Here is a 21744-nt window from a genome sequence, read left to right as displayed (position 1 = left end):
CAATGAATTCCAGCTGCCACACTGGGGTGAAGCTGCAAGAACAGACAACTGGTTCCCTTCTGGGGCAGGCAGTGCTGTAAATAAATATTCCTGCTCTTTAGCTTACTTGTATTTATATCTGTGCTGTATGCCCTGAAAAGTAAGTCAGATTCCTGAATACACGGCACCATTTCCCGGTGCACAGATACACACAGGGATGGTGAATGTGCCCTTCCACAGATGTCTAAAGTAGAGGAGGTGGGATGCAGGGAGCTGAAGGAAGACAAATCTTTCTCTGACATGTAGTATCCAGAACCATGTGTTCTCCCATTCCACGTAACTCTTCAAGGGACTCTACGTGAAAAGTAAGCACTCGAAAAAATTAATGAAATACTTTTGGGTGCTGTGGAGAAACCAGATTGCAGTGACAGCTTGATGAGTGGTGGCTGCCTGTCTGTGCCAACTCTCATTATGCTGTGGCACACACATGCCCAGGGCTGCAGCTCCTGCCTGCTCCCTGCACTACAGGCACTGAGCAGAAGGTGGGCTGGACCCTGCAGGGCTGTGCCCATTGGGGTGTCAAATAAGTAAACAGGTCTCCTCTCTGCTTTGTTCATTGACTGTATGTGTCCTGGCAAATCTGACAGTACATTTTTCCCCACCAGCACTGAATTTTAAGTAAACAAATTCACTTTGCTGTCAGATTTACAAAGCGCACCATGCAATGCAGCAGCCAACAAAGTGGGAGATCACACCAATGGGCTCAGTGTTTGTTTCATAGATGCCTTAAAGGAGGTCCAGTTCTGTTTTCTTTTTAACTTAAAATAGGACAGTACTGTTTTAATTAAGCCCCTAAGACATTCTCGTTAGGGTGCTGTGTTTCCCTTCAGTGTTCTCCACCAAACAAGATCATCAGCATCTAGGTGCCAGCTCCACCATGGAGAAAACACATCAACACTTCTCAGAAGTTGGACAGTGCCCACAGTAACATGCTTTAACCAATAGCCCAGAAACAGTTAGGCAGGATAGTCTGTTTAGGTACCTTCCACACAAGGGATGCTGTTCTAGGCCCCTCAGCAGCCCTTTTCCCAGGCATCAAAGTACACAAAGGTAGGCTAACAGAGGCTCTAAGCTTGGCCTTGCAGCAGGACTAGAATGGGGAAAGGCTTAGGAAAACAAACAAAAAAAGCAACCTGTTGGAAAAGACCCACAGTCCTGCTGTAATTTAATAAAAGGACAAAACAACAGGGCAACAAGATCCTAGGCTGCAACAAGTGAAAAATCCACTCAAATACAACAGCAGTGGGCACAAAAATAAGAAAAAGAAGCTGCTTACCTTCAGAAAGCCCAAAAGGTCCTCAGGCAAGGAGGGATGTCTAAATAGAATACCCTCACCTCCACTGCCAACCCTTAAATGAGGTCTGGAAAGGGATGGATCCTGGCTCCACCCCTTCCAGTCACTCAGCTGCATTGCATGCACCTGAGCTCCCCTGGGTTGGCCCTGCCTTCCCACCAAGTGTTCAATCAGTGGTTCAAGCCCTGACTCAGCATTTCTGCTGTACCTGACAAAAAAGACCTGGTGGTACTGCTGGGTGGCTGTTCAGCCTGGAGAAGACAAGACTGTGAAGTGACCTGATACTGGCCTTCCAGCATCTAAAGGGGAGCTACAGAAAATAAGGAAACATTCTTTAGCAGGGTCTGTGGTGATAGAACAATGGGAAATGGTTTCAAGCTTAAAGAGGGTAGATTTAGGAAGCAGTCTTTTACAGGGAGAATGGCGAGGCACTGGAACAGGTTGCCCAGAGATGTGATGGGTGCCCCATCCCTGAAGACCTTCAAGGCCAGGCTGGATCAGGACCTGTGCAATGTGATCTAGCTGTGGTGTTCCTGTTCATTGCAGGGAAATGAGACTAGGTGACCTTCAGGAGTCCCTTCCAACCCTGAGGATTCTATGGTTCTATGAAAATAAACTGTTCTAGAAAAGCCCCAACTCTTATTTTCTCTCAGCTTAACATATTGCTTGGCTGGCCACATTTGTAGTACAAGCAGGAAAGCTCCTTGGGTTATTACTGCTTTCTCTGAACATTACCATTGCTGATATTTTGTCCCATTTTCTGTACAAGGGTGTTACCCACGGGGTTGTTTCTCTCACGATGAAGCTGGGCTGAGATGAGGGTTTTTGGTGAGAGAGTGGCAGCCACCAGGTGCTCTGTGGCACCACCTGCAGATAAAATAAAGCAGGAGCGTTCAGCGCCCAGCTGCATGTCTGCTCATCACATCCAAGGGGCATTCGTCTTCTCTCCCCAGCCCAGCAGCCTGGCTGTGCTGCCCAGTAGCTTTCAGCCATACAAAGGCGACACACTGGATTAAAGCTATTTCAGGCTATTGCAGCTAGGAGCTGTGATAGGCTTGTTAATTTACCATCAAAATATTTGAGCCATTTCCAGGGTGTCTTTTTTTTCTCAGTGAGTGATTCCTGTGCTCTTGTGCTCTGCATCTATTACACAGAGTTCAGGACTCAGTGTCTTACACTTACACTAAAATTCAGGCTAACTGGAATTGGGTCTGAGGTGAATGTGTTTTCCCATTTTTCCTGTTTTGTGGACCACAGTAACTTTTTAGATGAAAACATCCAAATGATCTGCACAGAATTGTCTGCTACAGCAGGACCCAACGTGGGAAATACCTGTTTTGATTTGCTCTCCTCTGGTCAAATACAGTTTTGGCATCTTGTACTGAGGGTCTCAAGTTTGCTGTAAAAGCATGAGTAAGGCTTTTGTGGCCTCTGATAAGCAGAGACCATCCTGCTTTGTGCAAACGTGTCTGAATAGAGGCTCACAAAAGCTGTGATTATATAGGAACAAGAATAAAGATGGGCAGAAGGAATAACATAGGTGTGTTTGTCTCTCCCTTGTGCCTAATGACTCGATGATGGCGTGCCTGAGGAAGCCACAGAGGCTGTCTCTCTCCCTCTCGAGTATCTTTCTACCCAGCCAAAGTTACCCAGCAATTCGCCGGCTAATCCCTTTGCAGGATGGATCAGACCGGGGACGCCCGGCAATAGCGCGGAGCAGACGCTGGGTGGCAGGGACGCCCCGATAAACGCGGCTGCCGGAGCCATGGACTCTGCTTCAAGAGCCCTGACAGTGTGTGTACCTTTAAGGGTTCCTACCAGGTGAAAGTAGGAACAAAGCAAAGGAAAAGCAGTAGGGATGGGCTCTCCAGCCAAGTCCCTGCATCCCTTGGGTGCTCTAGCACAGCCATAAAAGGCAGCAGGGGATGCTCTCCTCAGCGGTTCCACTTTCTTGTCTTTTGTTTCTTGCTCTTAATACTGATGGTAGGAGAAACCCAGCCCATAAGCCCGGCAAAAGGAAGTGTAACAAATAGAGGCCCTGGTGTGTGCCCAGAGAAGGGCAGCCGAACTGGTGAGGGGTCTGGAGCATGAGTCTTAGGAGGAGTGGCTGAGGGATCTGGGATGGTTTAGAATGGAGAAGGAAAGGTTCAGGGTTAACTTTATCACTCTCTACAATTACCTGAAAGGATGTTGTGGCACGGTGAGGGTTGGCCTCTTCCCCCACATTGCCAGTAAGTGCATTATTTTGGCCTAACTTCTTCTGGCTGATGTGAAACTTCTGCAGGTGACATCCTCCCTGTTTTTCTGCATTATGCATTTTTATCTCATTGTTTTCCAAGTCACCAACATATCATAAGCTGAACCATGCAACCCATTGTTCTTATGGAGGAGAAAACCACGTCTTAGGTCATGACAGCCCTCTTGACTTCTGGAAGAAAGAGACAGTTCAAAGCATCCATCCCAATGTAACCCAGTTGTAATGGTTCTGGGACCTGATTACACCTCCATTTCATTCAGCTGCTAAAGCCAGCACTCAAAACGGTCATTTCTTAATAGCATCATTAAACACGTCTTTGATTCAGAAGCATATTGATTCCTGTGTATCAACTTGATTCATAGCTACCACTCATTGTAAAATGTGGTTAATTCTGGAAGCAGGCTCTGTCGCAGAGGGGTGGAAGGGAACCTACACAACATGATCACAAGCTGTCTACAAATAGCCCTGCCATCCTCTTGAGACCCAGAGTATAAACAAACAGCTTTGCCAGAGCCTGGAGAAGTCTGATTTTTCATTTAACTTGTATCTTTTCACATCATAAAGCAGTCTGGAAATGCCAGGCTTACTAACTTCTGCCAATCATCTGTTAAAGGATTTGAGTCCTGTTTGGTTTGGTTGTACTTTATACACTGCACAGGCTACAACACAGGGATGCAATGAGGACAAATGAAAGGCTTCTGAGTTTTGGCCATAACACTGTCTGGCCTTTTGATTTATGCTAGTGGAACTAAGTGTAGCACTGGCACTGCTCTGCTCTAGTAGCACTGCCACAGAAACAAAGCCCAGAGTGAAGCCAAGCGTTTGCTTTTCTCATGGAAAAAGGGATTTTGAGTGGCCTAAAGAAAAGAATAATGAAAGAAAAATGATAGGCAGAAGCTTGCAGTTTTGGTTGAAGTCCTTTGAAGCATTTCATTAGAGGGAGGGAAGCAAGGGAAATTATTGCTGAAATTGAACTGTTTCATTCAGCGAAAAATTCTGACTTATTCTCCAAAAACATGAAAGACCACAGTCAAAGCCAGAACTGCATTGCCTCTTAACAGTCATGCTTCTCATTTGCAGCTGTCATTCTCCCATGTCCCTGGGTCTGGGATCCCCAAGTAACCCCTCAGACTCCTCACCCTGGGAGGCCCTGGCCTCACTCCATGTGGAGTGGGCAGTGCAGTGCCCTGCTCTCTAGGAAAGCTGATGGAGACAGAGAGAAAACTGCAGCTCTAAAGGCCCTGCAAATTTCATTTTTCACCCGGCTTACAAATGCTGTTGTCTTGAGCCCACGCAACACTTAAGGACAGAAGAGAAATATCACATCAGTTTATAAGTGCAGAAATGTAGGATGGGCTGATTTAACTCATGCTCTTCAAGAAGAACAAAGAGCCCAGGTGTCTTTCTTATTCTTGTGCCTTCACCATGAGACTAATTGCTGCTTATTTTTGAGAGAAAGTTGACAAACTCAGGTATGTCTATCCAGGTTGAGATAAGGACTGAGAATAAGATGAGAGTGCCCTGTGAAATTAGAAGGAAAATCCTAGTCCTTCTCCAAAGAAGTGTGAGCACAGCTGTTTTATTATTATTATTATTCCTGATGTTGTTTTATGTCTGTATAGCCCACAGGGATAGGAAGTTGTAGCAAGGTGGAGGTTGGCTTCTTCTCCCAGGTAACAACAATAAGATGAGAGGTAATTGCCTTAAGCTGTGCAAGGGAAGGTTCAGGTTGGGTGTTGGGAAAAACTTATTCTCAGAAAGAGTGGTGAGGCATTGGCAGAGGCTGCCCAGGGAGGTGGTGAAATCACTGTCCCTGAAGGTGCTCAAAAAGAGTAGATGAGGCACTGAGTGACATGAACTAGAGTGATCACAGACAAGGGTTCATGGTTGGTCTAGATGATCTTATTGATCTTTTCAACCTTAATGATTCTACGATTCTACAATACTGGTTCATTCTGGGTCTTTAACTATACAGCAGCAATATAAGAGGTAACTATGGTACCAGAAAATCATTAAAAAATCTGAAATGTGGAACTTAGAAGCACCAGGATGACTGAGCCACTGAACTGCACCATCGTATTTTTCTGGAAGAAGGAGAAGCCATTTCTGATGGTCTCCCAGCTGTGTTACCAGCGGCAGGAAAGGAAATTCTTTCATGCTCTGTGTAGTTGGAAGGCAACTGTCATACTAAGTGTCATCTTGGGCAGTCTGGCCCTGCCCAGCCCACTGTCCTGTGCTTTGGCTAAGAGCATGAGCAGTATTCATCTGCTGTCCTATGTTTTTCTTTTTTTTACTAGCTGGGTAATTGGTGAGTCAAGGAGGGCTGATCTTGAGGAGTGGCTGGAGCTATTAAAACTGATGCTACCCTTGGACTGGGAAAAAAGGAAAAGTTGTAAGCTAGATCTGAATGAACTTGATGCTGCCTGCAATGAGTGCCTCTTGTTTCATCAACCAGTGACTCACTTAGGAGTGTCTAATTCAGTGACTCTTCATAAACAAAACTTTAGTATAAACAGCTCTTCTGTTTAGATTGGTATGAGGAAGAAATCAAGGGTTTGGTTCATTACCCTCCAGTGCAAAGTACTGTGAGAGGATTCCTATCCCATTTGGTTGTGTTTTCCAGTAACCTTGCTCTTGTACAGGGACTTGGCAACAGGCAGGACTGTGAAATGAATGTGCTGTTATGACACTAAATCTTGGGCAAGGTGTTCACCAGCCAGCTATCAGCAGATCCCCTGTGATTCATATAATCATTAAGGTTGGAAGAGGCCGCTAAAATCCTGTAGTCCAACCACCATGTTTTGTAGGTAAGAAGTCACTTCCATGCAGGGTTATGGATGCTGAGATAACTCAGTGCAGGGATCCTGCAGCATGAGGAGATCTCTGCAGAGCTGCTCACAAATGGCTGTTTTTGTAACTTCTTGGTAGCTTGTTGCTTTGAATTTGGTCTCCAAAACCAGACTGTAGTTCCTCAGGTTCTGTACAATTCTATTCTGGAAATGAAAAGAAGTGGATTCTTCTACAGGAAACCACCACTTGCCTCCAGTTCCCTCAGAAGCGATAAGATTTGAGTCCCCTCCCTGTAGCCTACTCCATTCAGTGAGTGTGAGGTTATCCCTGCTGGCACACTGTAGCCAGGAATGCAGGGGGAGTGGGTCAGAGAAAGTGCAAAAAGAGTCTGACTCTGTATCCCATTAACTATACAGTATTGAGGTTTTTTGTTATCATTATTGTTATACTACCTTTAGGGTTTCCTGACCTCACTATGAAACTCATAGATATGCAGACTAGATCTCCATGATCGGGGCTTTGAGATCGTAAGCTGAACTGATTTCCTCTTTCCCTTTCACTTCTGTAAGGTAAATTATTTTGCCCTGTTTCAGTATTTCAGGATTTTGCTTCATGACTGAAGGAGTTGAGTCAAGGTGCAGAGCTGGGCCCAAGGCTGTAGCAGCCTGGGAAAAACATCTTTGAACTCTTTGTGGCCCTTCCCCTGACCGCCTCTGACCAACTATCTCTCTGTGTCTGCTATCTCCTTGGTAAGAGGTTTACTCTGCCAAACTGCTTTGGGACAGGCTGAAAAGAGCCCTTGAAATACTAATGGAAAAACCATAGCAATTCTCACTTTCTAGAAATGTCCATATATAGCAGTCTCTGAGTGTAGTTATTCATTCCAGCAGCCTGTGTGCTCTGTGGCTTTCAGCAGCGATACTCCACTCCACAGGTTTACATTCCCAGGGCTGAGTCCTGAAAAGATCAGTTTTGAAAAACATGTTGTGACATATCTCAGCCAAGAACAGTTTTTACACCCTATCTAGTGCCAGATTGACTAAAAGGAGCCTAATCTTCTGCTGTTCATGTTACAGACTTGCGGCAGGATGAGACCAGCAATGCTCTGTGCAGTGTGCATGCTGCACATGTAGATGTACATATGGTGATTGTTTATTCCCCCCGTGGTAGGATGGGGGTGAGAACAAGAAAAAAAAATACAATGCATGAGCTGAGATAAATATACTCTAATAGAAAGAAAAGTAAGGAAAAATAATAATCATAATGATAAAATGTACAGAATGAGTGATGTACAACCCAATTGCTCGCAAACTGCTGACTACTGCTTAGGCAGCTCCTGAGCAGCATCTGCACCACATCCTGCCAGCCAACTTCACTCAGTTTTGTAGCTCGTCCTGATGCCATATGGTATGAGATATCCCTCTGTACAGTTAGGGTCAGCTGTCCTGATTCTGTCCCCTCCCAGCTCCTTGTGCTCCACCAGCCTCCCCTTGCTGGCAGGACAGTAAAAGAAGCTGAAATGTCCTTGGTGTGCTGGGTGCTGCTCTGCAACAACAAAAACATATCAACACTGTTCTCATTCTAAATCCTAAATACAGCACCGTACCAGGTATTAGGAAAAAAGTTAACTCTATCCTATCTGACACAAGGAGTACAGATCCCATTGGGGGATCCCGTTTTTCTTTTGGGAACTTCCTAATTAGTCTTTTGCTCCTGTCCCTGTCCCTGTTCCCTCCCCATGATCTGGCTGGCCTCTGGGCAGCCTGCTCACTTGACACATGAAGTGAACTTTTTCAAGGGTGATGTTTAGCTCCAGTTTGTTCTTCTGAATAAGTTGCCGTCTATATAAAGCTGAGAAAGCTCACTCACTGTGTCTGGAGGAAGGAATGAGAAAGCTTGCCTGAAGCTGCTTTTCTTTCTCACAGACAAAAGGCCACCTATGATGGCTTCCAGTTACAAAATAGTTTCCATGTGATGCCAAGAGTCTCCGCATATTTACCAAGCCTTCCTCTGAGGCTGGGCTAGCACAAGTGTAGGCTGGGTCTCCACAGCCTTAAGGCTCTGCAAAGGGCTGTTGCATTTCTGTGTCCGTAGGACCACCTTCTTTTTCCATCAATGCCAAGGTGAACCTCAGGCAGCACAACGTGAGCACTCAGCCACTGGCAAGCAGGAGGGAAAGCTCCAGAGCAGGGCCAGCAGGCCTGGCAGGTGCCACCTGAGCCACCCTGCTGTCCTGGAACATCAGATCCAGGAAGAGCTGAAGACATGGACTTTTGTGGGACGGCTTTCTCTTCTCAGCTGGGACAAGTTTTCTCCTTTTATCCAAATTAAAATAATGAACAACAAGGATTAATTTAACCAAAATATTGGGAGAAATCTTTTAACTATAGAAATCAGCAAGTAGCAGCATTTTATAAACATGGCTTAAAATTAGGCTTCAGACACCCTGTGTATCGCCATGGCCTGGATTGCATTTGGCCCCTCTCCAGTAACTCATTTGATACCCATGAGAGATTTCGGTCTGGGAGGGAGTCCAGGCTGAGCAGTGGCCACTGACACCACTCATCTGACAAGAAGAATTTTTTCTAGCATGTTCACATAAGGGGAATATATTTTACACTTGCAATCAGCAAAAATTGGAGAAACGTTCTCCTCTTCAGCTGTTAGATACTATTCTGAGCTCTAAGGCTTTCTTGCAAAAGCAGGACGTTCAGCACCACAAAACTAGTTTTTTAGATAGTGTGACTCTGCTGGCTCAATAAACCATAAGCAATATGCTTAATAACACTGCAATTTTTCTGGCTTTGTATTCCCACAGCAAGGCTTCAAGGTCATCTGCCTTCTGTCGTAATCATCTGACAGGATGGCTACATCCTTTATCAGATTCTGGTTTGTAGCTGAGAAAGCATTGTGCTTCCTGATGACAGTTCTTGCCATGAAGCCTCACCATATTCCAGGTAATCAGTAGAAAGACACAAGGGAAATGGACAACAAAGTGGGTATGGGTACAACCTACCACCTGTCACCTATACTTTACTGTGCTTTCTCTGCATGATATGTGCCAAGTCCTGGTGATATACAGATTTCTTCCTACAGTCTCTGTTATTCTAACTGCTTACAGACCCCTTCAGAAGAGCCTGCACCTTGCAATACCCATGAAGGACCAGGATATCTGCATAACAACCTAATCTCAGTGCTGGGCACTGTCTAGCAGTGGGAACTGCTTCAAGATAGCCAGCTAGGAGCACTCAGAAGTCAGCACTCAGCTCTCCCCTCTACCATATCTTGAGGTCAATCACAAATTCTGAAAATAGCAATTGGTACCGCTTTGCAATTGCCTGTTTTTAAATGTGGGAACTTACATTTTCAAGATCTTTCACTGCAGCTTTGAAGAGGCTTAAAACAGGTTGCTCAGAAAAAAAAAAAGTATAAAAAATACCCACTGTTCTTTTCCCTCCAGCCCCTGCCTGAACAGTGGAGATTGGTGCCCAGTCTGCTGAGTCCAAACCATCAGCTAGTCTGAGGTTATGCCAAGTGCCTCTGCTGGAGGAGCTCTCACAATAGGAAACAACCTCATTCTTCTCAAAGAGAGGTAAGAAAATAAGGTGGCTGAAGTGACTGCATTTCAGGGTTTAGTTAGGGAAATACACTGGACTTCATACCTCTGCTGTTGAGGGCTTTAAGCTTCTGATCGCAGGGAATCTAATTTCTGGCTAACACAGTGACAAAAAAAAAGAGGAAAAGAGGAAAACTCTTCACCAAGTAAGGTATTGGTTGTTACTTTAAAGTAATGAATGGAGAATGAATAGAGACAGTCCGCAGTGATCCAACAAGGAAATTAATCTAGTGTGATATTTCACACCAATTATGTCAATGGATTGTAAAGAGAATCTGTTTAAAAAACAAACCAAACAAACAAACAAGCAAAAAACAACAACACCAGTATGGTATGGGGACTTCTATGTCCTTGGAACAGGCTATTCCTTCAAATAGACTTGACCTCATTATGAAAGAAAGCCATTGACTTTTCATGGCTCAGGGTCTAAATGCTGCCAAGAGCTAAATTATTTATAGGCTTAACACCTGACTAGGTGTTAAATAACTGTTAGTGGCAAACATTGTGGTGCAGAATTATCACTTCAGACTGAAACCAGAATAAAAAATGCAAAACCTGGAATGAATAAAAGGATTCACATAGGATTTAAGATATATTTAAGAAGGTGCATTTAATGAATCTTCCGTAAGCTGTATGCAACCCAGCAGGATTAGAGACTTTGGAAATGAAAGGTCATTTTTTACATGTATGCAAATAACCTATCGATGAATTTTCACCTAAATGTTAAAATACAGTACTAGAAAGCAGACGGGTCAAGCTACAACAAACGCATCAAATATTTTACAGCATTCACTGCATGGTGGACCCCCTCTTGCTAACACAAATATTCTCTTGACCCTGGTATATTTGTTATAAAAGCAAGAGAAGAAAGTATCAAAGCTTGTTGGGTGGACTTGCTTGTTTGGAGAAGCTGACAGAGCATAGCTGACCTTAGACATGTTGGGGAGGGTCAAGGAGCAGAACTTAATTCATTTTATGGTGTAATAAATGTTTCAACATATCACAGCCCTCTTGGTTGCCTTGCGTGGTGCTATAGGGGTCACAACAAATTTGTTGAAAAATACTGAGCTATAAAACAGTCAGGGGCCTCCTCTACTGCAACTCTAATTCTCCAATAAAGAAGTCACTCACAAAATGGTGGATGCACAAATTTGGAGATGTCTTCCATCCACACTGCTCTGATGCAAGCATGTGCCCCTGAGCCACTTTAGGGCAAGTTCCACAGTTGTCTGGAGAGAGAGAACACAAACATCCAAAACCTGGAAGCCAAGGATATTTCTGTATGCTCTGAGAAAAGTCCTAAGTAAGGTCAGTGGGCTGCAGCTGGTCTAGGTAGCCTCTCAGGGTTGGCTATATCCAAATGTTGCAGGGCTGTGTAGAGCCAGGAGTACCAAGCAATGACAGAAATGGGAAGCAACGGGATCAGGATGCCCAGGGTGCTCATAACCACTCATGGCCTTTGCTTGCAGTGGTGGTGCGGTGAAGCCATCCAAGCTCACTGCATCCTCCTCACGCACAGCATCTCTTCTGACCAATTCACATGGTTGGAGATTGCAGATCGAAGATCTCTGTGCAAGAGCTTTCAATAGTGACAAGATCAGCAAGGTACAAATTAAACAACTATTTTGTGAATCCCTTCAGCAACTTAACGATATCTTGGCCTAAATCAATTCCTGAAAAGACATCACAAAAACACTGCTGCAATGCCTGACAGCTATATGATGCAGTCCTGACTTACTGCTTCCAAGCATAGCTGTAATGCTACAAGTATCCTTGTCTCTTGCACTGGTGTTGACCATAGAAGCAAGTGCTCCTAGCTCACACCATGAAGCTACACAATTCAGCTTCCCAATGGCCTCCTGAAATAACTGCAATGATAATAATCATAATACTTAATAATGGTAAGTACTAATGTCCTGTGGTGCTAGACATAAATGAGATATGCTCCCAGACATTGTGTGCAGTGCTCAGGAAAGGCCAACTTGGACCAGACAGGTGCAGGCAGGGAGAGCTGAGCAGAGTGGGGAAACTAAGAGCTACTCTGGGACAAGGGGAATTTGTCTGGCTTAGTGCTAGTGAGAACATGTCCCATGGTGGATACCACTGCTTTCTATAAATAAAGCAAGGGCATAGCACCAGAGAGAAAGAGGAGCCAGTTAAGCTAAACAGCAGAGTAGGCAGCAAAAGAAATAAAGGGCCAGGAATCAATTAGAAGAAAGTTTCTAGTAAGAGGAGGGAGGCCTTGGATAATAAATACTTCACTGAGTATAATGGCAGCTGGGGCTAGGGACACGTGTGCCACAAACAGTGCACCTTTGTGCACCATCATTGCAGGCTACACCCTGCCTAATGTAGGCTGGAGGTGCCTACATCACAGCCTGCAAGCACTGAAGGTCTTCTGGGCACTGCAAGCTCTGCAACCCCATATGTCCAGCACTGCTCAGGCTGAGCAATTTTTCAAGCTGTGCTATAGTTTATTTCTCTCTCCCTCTATCATTTCATTCAATTCTGCTTCTGCCTGGTACTTGGGATTACTTGTCTTCTCTTCACATCACCATTCTTGAAAAGCTTCTCAAACTTAAGAGCTCAGTTTCTGATCTGGCACAAGAGAATGAAATCATGGATTTAAAAGGTGGATAAGGCACTGTGTTCAGGGACTTAGGTGAAGTGTTGCCAGGTTATCTAATATCCTGGATAGTCTTATTAGCTTCCAGCAGATCACCAAGTCCCAAACAACTGACATGCCTACACTAGGAAAGGAGCAAAGGGGAAGAGGCTCATGTGATTACTGTCCCCTGGGTGACTGCTGAACCCAACACAAAGCACTTTGTAGCACAGGCAAAGAGGTAAGCTTCAGTCTGTGGAGGTTGCAGCAGTGACTGGTCATGGTAAAATATAAAAGTCACTCATACTGCTGTATTCAGAGTGTGTACTTGTGAGAAAGGAAGGAAAAGAGAGAACACCCAGGGCCAAACCAGGACCAAGCCCTGATACTGGAGCTCCTCTCCTAGCACAGAGTGGGAAAAGATGTTCACCTCTTAGTGCTTGGCAGCCAGCTCTGTTCTCTGCTGGGACACAGCACCCTCTCTTTAATTTCTTGCTTCTTGGCAATGAGCTCTGCTGTGACATGATTGGCTTTGACCTCACTCTTTAGAAACAGCTTTCTGGAACATGTTTGTACTGCTTTTCAGCATCTCACTGGGAGCCTACCAAGAAAGCTGGCTTGCAAGTCAGAAAAGGCACACAGCAAATACCCTTGGAATTGCAAGGAGCCAATTTAGTGTAAATAACCTTTTGTCTTAAAGCTGACCAAAATCTCAAGTTCTATTCCCTCACCCTCACAGTACAGGCAATCATTTATGTGGTGACCCCAAACAAGAACAGAAGTGTAGTAGTTTTAAGAAGTTCCCATATAGTCAAATTAAACGATGAGATGTCAGTGAGGTCTACTCAAGCTCTGCACTGCCTACAGCGTTATCACTTCTCTCTCATGATTCAGGGAGTGTAAGGTAGTAAGATCATGAAGTATTGGTCAGTGCCTTTACATGTGAGGGGGAGTGAGGAAGGTGCCAAGGTGCACCCCATTTTCTACACAAAGGAGGGAGTAACTGAGGTAGGACCAGAAACGTGCCACAGAACAAACAGGTGCAGTCCATAACTAGTAATGTTACTACTGGAAATTGGAACTATGCTTTAGTTCCTCAACACAGTGTATTTTTCTTCTTTTTTTTATTACTAGTTTGCTACCTTATTCTCATCATCAGTAACTGCTTTTGAGTCACTCTGCGTATAAAAACAATTTATAAAAACAAAATATATTGACATACAATTTTCTCAGAAGGAAGTCCCCAGATAGACATGAGACTTGTCCTGAATTTGATCAGGCACTTTTAATCTACTGCATCCTTGGATTCCTGCCATACCTCTGATGTCAATACACCATGTTGAGGTAATTTTCCCGATGAACAGAATGACACACATTCACCTCTCTAGGGGCCCGAACGTGGAGCCAAATAAAAGACAAATAGCTGGGAACATCTGGGTGACCTTGGCCAACACATGTACCATACACTGAGAAGGCAGCATTTGATTTAAGAGTTAAGAGTTGCATTGATTTAAGGAGATAATGCAGTTTTCTGAGGTTCTGACATATGAATGGGATGAAAGATTTATCTAACTTCATGGACAATGGGGATGTGAGTGACACATTTGGCCTCTTCTTCCCTAGGAAAATACACAACAGTCAATCAAATCAACCGTAGCTTTATCCAGATCATTAATTTCTTACTGACTGTTTACTCACCTGTATGTGGTGAAGTGGCCTCTGCTTCAACAGGCATTTTGCCCTTAGGAAGGACTTCATAACAGACCCTCTCTATAAAGCTGATAAAGCATAGCATCACCCAAGAGCACGCAGAAAAATCTAAAACATCACACAGGGCTGCCAGCCTTTCTGTCCTCATACCCCAACATGTGAGTGAGAAAAGGAGGCCCTATTCTTCTTTCCTTGGAAAACAGGCTGAGAGTGACCATTTCTCTTTCCTTTTCCTGAGGACCAGAGCAAGGGACTGAGCAGATGTTAATACTCTTAATGTTATCTCCCAGCCAGGCAGGACACAACTGTAGGTAGCCTTGGTTTTATCATCATTCCAGACTTGGACACTCTTTACTGGCAGGTAACACCACCCATATGGGACAAGATGTTTGCACCAACCAGGAGAAATTACTGAACTTAGGTTTTTTTTTTAAAAAAAAAAAAACTACAGTCACTTATTTGCCAGAGACTGATCAGGCAACAGATCACATCAACTTCTGTCGGATAATATCTCCAGTAACTGAATTTCTGTTAGAATACAATTATTTACCTCTTTGTCCAAGTCAAAGCTCAACGATGATGATGTAAATTAAAAGAGAACCCATTGTATTCACTGCTCTTCATGTAAGTTAGAAGAGCTGAGAATAGGATGCATCTCATTGTCTCTAATAGATTTGACATTGAAAGACTGAATTCAGTGGTGGTTTATAAACGGCTCATTAAAAAAAATACGAATTGCTGACAAGTGAAGTTTAATATTGTGATATTTATAATGCTTGGTTAAGTTTCAAAAAGCAATTGCACTACTTGAGAGATTTCACTTCATGATGCAAGGTCATTTCAGTGGGTTTTTTTATTCCAGCTTTTCTTTTAGACGTAAGATTAAGTTCAGTGGAAATTTAACAAGAAATCTGGTGTATGTTATTGGATTTTATTGTTGCTTTTTTTAAGAAAGTTTATGCTGCATGTTTACAAACACATCAGGAATTTGCTCCTGGAATCAGACTTTGTATGAGAAGTATCAGCTTGTAGAGATGAGTTTCATAATAGTTGGCTTAACCCTGATAACAGTAATTACATGCCATGGCACATGTTCATTCTTCATTGTGCATGATAGTCAAAAATGGGGAAAGACTGTAAAGAGGTAAAGAAAAGAGAATGCCTGGAGACTTTCAAGGTGAGGCTGGATCAGGCCCCAGGAAACCTGATCTAGCTGTGGTGTCCCTACTCATTGCAGGGGAGTTGGTGCAGATGGCCTTCAGAAGTCCTCTCCAACTCTAACAATTCTGTGATTCTATCAACGACAAAGGGATTTTAGCCATGATATACACAGAGACTACTGTACTTTGAATGTAAAACAGATCTGTGCAACTTCTTGACAATTTGGTGCCAAGATCATATGTCAGTACTGCACAGAGGGTTCAGGAACCAAACAAATTGTATAATATTGCACAATGAAGAAAGGCATTCAGGAGTTAGTCAGGTTTTCCAGTAGGAAGGTTCAACCCATAAACTACCAGCAGGGCAACCTTTATGTAATACTTCTAAGTTTAAAATCATTTTTTAATTCTGATGACTTAAATTGTTATCAATCCAGAAGCCTAAAAAACGACAGCCAAGAATCATGTATATTTACCAGTATAATTCAGTGTCTGACACTGTCTTGAATCCTTCTCTATTAGCGGTGCTAAACAGCACCTGAGGATTTTCTTCAGATGAAATGTTTGTCTTGTCACCTGTTAGAATTTGAAAGATTAACACTGTGGAAGGGTGATACAGGAATGTAACACCAAAGGGACCAGTGCAGATGGGATGGTATTTAACAGGAAAAGTAAAGGTGTTCACCCATCTCTAAAAATCAAGGCTCAGAGAAATGACTCCACAAAGGATGGATCGCCAACCAGAGACCCTTTCCCAGTAGCAGTCAGTCCTTAAATGAGGTCTAAGAGAGGTGCAGCCAGGCTCCACCCCTTCCAGTCACACAGCTGAATTGCCTTCACCTGTGCTCCCAGAGCTGACAGGGTCCTTTTCTCAGGTGCTCAATCAGTGGTTCAGGCCGTGAGTCAATAGTTCCCATACACCACCTCTGCAGAGATTAATACACTGGTCACAACTGCTGGAGTCTTGGAGAAAGTACCTGGATGGTTCTGTGGGTTCTACAAATGGGAAAATGAGACATGGTCCCAGTTACTAATTTTCTGCTGGCCACAGAGTAAGCCTGGCATATATGAGATGAAAAAATGAGGCTTCTGTTACAGGTCTAGTGTCATTCAAAAGGCCTTAAGTACTCTTTTGATTTGTTTATGATTACAAATCTTGGAAATCTGGAGTCTTTTGCTATTGGGGATGGAGGTCTCTGATGGCAAACTGCAAGAGAATGGTTTTGGAATGTGTAAAACTAATGTGCATATCTGATATGTTCCTAATTCCTTTAAAGAGAGATTCTGTTGTAAAGAAATGTAGCCAAAACACACTGGGAGGACAGTACCTCATGGATATATATATATATATATTTTTTTTTGCCATTTTAAGAAGTTCCACAAGCAAGTCACCTAGATGTTATGCCAGTTGGGCAAGTAGGTTCAGATTGTAATTCAGATCAAGCAGGTCAATGCATGTATGTGTTGGAGCCTGAGGTATGTAAACAGATAGCACAGTGGTGGGCATGTTACAGCTAAGGAGTGGATTAGGATCCACACATGAGTAGCAGCTGCACACACAGAGTTACCCAGAGCTCCCCTAAGCTTTTCTGAGGCTGAATCAACCAGTCATGCACATGCATCATATTATGCATGGTGTTGTTCTGTCCTTTTATTTATATTGACTCCATATTACCCACTATAAAGTCTGAGTTTGAAATGATTCATTATCTCACTGCCTTCTGCAATGTCCTTTCTCATGTTGCAAGACAGATGTAAATTCAGTCAGCATGAGATACGCATAGAAATGTAACAAACTCTTAATAAACAGTGGATGCCTACTGACATCATCCCAGTTTGGTTTTATTTTCTGAATGCCACTCTGAAATGCACAGCACTAAGTTTACATAGGGAGTTCTTCCACATGTATATATTCAGGAAAACTACTTCTCAGTCATTCCTCTTTGTCCTAAACTCTTCAGAAACACTTCTGATTCTGAGAATCCCCAGCTAGTATATTCCCCATAAAGATTCCTTCCAATTTCAGGGATATGTCAGGGTTTGAAATGAAGACACCTGCCCGTATTTACCCAACTGCATCAGCAGAACATTTCTTTTGATATTCTGCAGCTGCAGCAAATGCTTCATGACAGACTGATGGTGGCTCCCAGTTGTGCACAATGCAGTGGGAGTGCAGCGGGAGCCTTTCCTGACTCACAGTCCCTTATGCATCAAGCCATGTGTATTTGGATAACTTCTGACTTTTCTCTTGATGAGAAGAGTTTGTAATGTCTTCTGCCTGCATCAACACAAGCCAATCCACTTTGTTTTAATTACAGCAAAATACAATTTGGTGCAAGAGAAATTCAAGATGGAAGCAGATCTCCGGTTCAGTCTAACTGTCTGCATAATGCACACCTATCTTCTGTATTTCACTGATGCTCTCCTAACAGAAGCTGTAAGCTCTATGCATAAGCATATCATCAGGTCTTTCCCAGGTCTATTTGCAACTGTGGTTGTCATTCTGTTTCAGCAACTTACCCTAAACCATATGAAATGTCAGAGAGCCTTTCACTCATCTCCAAAGACCCTGAAATCTCATTGACTTCTTCTTAACAGATGTAGATATCACTCTGAAGCTTGAAAGAAGCGGGACTAAAATGTGAGAACTTCACATGGCAAATCAGTGTATGCCATTTGCATGTCATATTATTTCGGAGACTTGAGGCACTCTGGTACAAATCCCTGGATGGAAGCAACACAACTATCCTTGAAGTGCTGCTTGTGCTCCTTGATCTAAGGTGTGCCTTGCTTAGAAACAAACAAGCACAGTTCCAATAAGATCAGCAAGGTTATACTGATCACTACTAGGCAAAGATCTGCTCATTTTTTAACATAAATAAATGCAAAAGACTAACATTCCTGGGCAGGTCTTTCCATTTTGCAGCATAAAGTGAGGAACTTAAAAGATGGATGGAAAGTATCTGAAAGTAGATGAAGGAATTTTTAATCAGAAAAAAAAGCTGGGTGAAAGTTCACACCTTCTGCAATATTTAATCCAACTACTCTCTTGCTACACTAATCATTACCTGTGATTAATATCTCAAGCAAAGGATTTCACCCAAGCATAGCAGATTTCGAGTAAAATCTTTTAATGTGCACATACATATGTGAAGAGAATGAGTGATAGGAGAGTCAGACAAGATTATAATAATTTGTTATAAAAAATAAAGTATAACTACACTAAGAAAAGACTGGTGATGCCTGATTGATCCATTCTTTCTTTCTGTGAGACCTCAGTGAGATTTGACTGTTTGCTGTGCCTTCACTTACTGTAGCATAACACCATCTGTTTCTCTGGTCCTGGACCAGCTTACCTGAGCATACCACTAGATAAGCATTGGCTCTCATGCTTTTTTATAGAGATGAGATGCAGAGCAGGAGAAATGTGAACGGGAGGCCAAATATGTGCTATGGACTGTGGCTGCAAAGATCAGTAATGAGGACAGTACCATCCAATTTCTATCGCTCCAGCAATTTCTAGATAATCTTTTTCTCCTTTTCTTTTAGTAGGTTAAAAGAAAAAAAAAATGATTACGAGCAGCAAATGAATAGCCAGAGACATTTCTTAACACTGGTGAAAATTTACACTGACTTTTTATCACCTTTTTATGACACAAGCGTTTTGACTCTAGGCAGACACGGATATCCTGTGGTGTTCTGTGCTGCATACCCTGATGAGTGTGCCTCATGTATGAGGCTGGTTTCTTTTTTTTTCCTCTGACTATTTTTTAAAGCTTTCCGCAAAGTTTGCTGTGCGGCTTGAGCTTGAGGTTCAAAACATGCCTCAGTGTCATTTCTGTTCCCCAGTGTGCTGAAAGGTGACATAGCGCATGCAGCCCTGCTTCCTCTAATGTCTGGCTTATGGTATCAGCATCCATTGGATATGGAGGTCACTGCTTCTGGTGTTCAAAGCCATGGGTGGGTCTCTATTGGTACACTGCAAGAGGTTGTCACAAGTTGTATATCCCCAGTGTTATTTGGGTCTCTGGGTCATCACTTCACAATGTCATGGAGATAAAGAATTAAGCCAAATTCAGTTTTGGGCTCAGTGCTACATGAAAACAGAATTTCTCAGAAGTAAGTAATCAAAAAAACATTTGGAAAGGCTGCAGAGTGCCAAGTTTTGAAGATTTAAACCAGTCTCTATGAGCTATCGTAACTTCTCTGAGAGAAACATTCTGCCAGATGTATTTTGCAAATATTCCTAAACCAGCACTGTCAGTCAGGCCATTGGGTCTAGTTAAACAGACCACTGGCCAGACTGATTTTTAGGTACTGAGCACCAGAAAATATTATTAAGTCAGATATTTATCTATGGTATATAACTGTGAAAATAACAAAAGTGACAAACTTGATGTACAGTTACAGCAGAGAAAACAAAACCATTGTCATGAAAAACAGGATGTGCCAAGGAAGAAATGACTCAGTCCTTGCAGGATTTCAATGAAATTGTCTTTAACACTATGCTGTAGCTATATACACAGACAGAGCATGAGGATAAGATGTCTGAACTTGTCTCATGATCTCAGGTCAAAAGAAAATCACTAGTTAAGGGAAAAAATAATAAACATGGTTTAGGCACTTCTGAAAGGTGCTGTGCTGGCATGCCCTGAATAGCAAAGTGCTGGAGAGTAAGCACAAAGTGGATGGACAGACGTTCCTACCCCGGCACGGTAATGTGCCTCACTCTGGTCCCAAGAGGCTTTTCCACCTGGGGATGAGAGCTTTTGGCTGAGGAGAGCGGACAACACCCACTGTAGCCCATCTCAGAATCAAAGAGTGATTGAGTTCACATGGGACCTCTGGGTCCACTCAGTCCAACCCCCAGCTCAAGTAGGGCCACCCAGAGCAGGCTGCCCAGGACTGCATCCACACAGCCCAGGAAGTCCACACATGCACATCAACTACTGGGCAACTGCTGGGCATAAATCTCCTCTGTCTGGGCTGGACCAGCTTTGGCCTAGTGACCCGGGGAGCTGCTTGTATCCCATTTCCAATCCCCTGAAACTAAATCCTCTCCATGTTCAGCTCCCACAGGAGCACACACCAGTTCCCTGTTTGCTGGGCAGCAGTGCAAGCTGCCCTTGGCACTCCCAGTGCACATCGGTAAAGGCCATTTGTGGCCATCACCCATGGACAGCAATGCCTGCAAACCCGACACTCAGAAAAAAATACCTTAACCTGCCATTACTGGTAGGGTGGGACTAAATAAATGCCCAAGGACCGAAGCACAACAGTAGCTTAAGTGGAGAAAATGCATCCTACATGTCTTTACAGCTCTTATCAACAACAAGGCAACTTGGCTGAAATTCAGCTCCTTACTCCAGCCTTCATCTCTGCTGTCATGCTTGCTCTCATCTTATCTGAAAAGGTATTAAACAGATTTTCCACAGTTTATTTTTATCACATGCTCAGGTTTTCCCTGGAGCTCTGATCTCCAAACACAGCTCAAGAACTGATCATGCTTAATTTGGAGATCTGGGTCTCCCTGCCTCAGCTGCTCTGAGTGGCATTATCAAGCCCTATTGTGTTGTGGGAGACTGTGCACTAGGAAGACATTTCTTAATGGTGAAGGGATCTGCCCTCTTCTATGCTTAGGGTGGGAGTTTGAACTGACAGTTAACACTGCTCTTGAGGAATCAAAGATCTCTCACTTTAGTGGGAAAAGAACTCCACAATTCCACTGTAATTTATTTGCTCTCACCCTTCTTAAGATAAAATATCTAAGTGACTACAGGACAGCGAATACTGCTTGAAAAGAGAGTTAACACAGGCAAGGATTTATTCTGTCTTCTTGCCTGTAGTGATGTCTCTTCCCTCAAAATACTGGTGACTTATTATTGCCCTGTCTGCTTACCACCTCAGCAGAGCCCAGCAGCCTGCTGAATTAGGTAAGTGTACAGTTATTTTTAACTGAATTGAATGCTACATGTTTGGATGGCATGTTGTGCAAGAGATATACGCTGGTGTCATATGACATTCTGTCCAGACACTTGTCCTAAATTTAGCTCTAAATTTAACCTGAAAGAAGTAGGGCAAATAATTAAATGTCAACCCTGCAAAACAAACCTGTTGCGTTGTGATTCGAACTTAAAGGAAGCAGAAATCTCTCACGTGTGCTCAAAGCAGTCGGTGCAAGACAGATAAACTATTTCAATGACAGTATAAAGGAGAGATAATTTTATCAGAGCTTTAAATACTGTAGTTATTACATTTGAATTTGACCACACT

Source organism: Gallus gallus, chromosome 5, assembly GCF_016699485.2.
Source record: "Gallus gallus isolate bGalGal1 chromosome 5, bGalGal1.mat.broiler.GRCg7b, whole genome shotgun sequence".
NCBI classification, from domain to species: Eukaryota; Metazoa; Chordata; class Aves; order Galliformes; family Phasianidae; genus Gallus; species Gallus gallus.
This window is presented reverse-complemented; position numbering follows the sequence as displayed.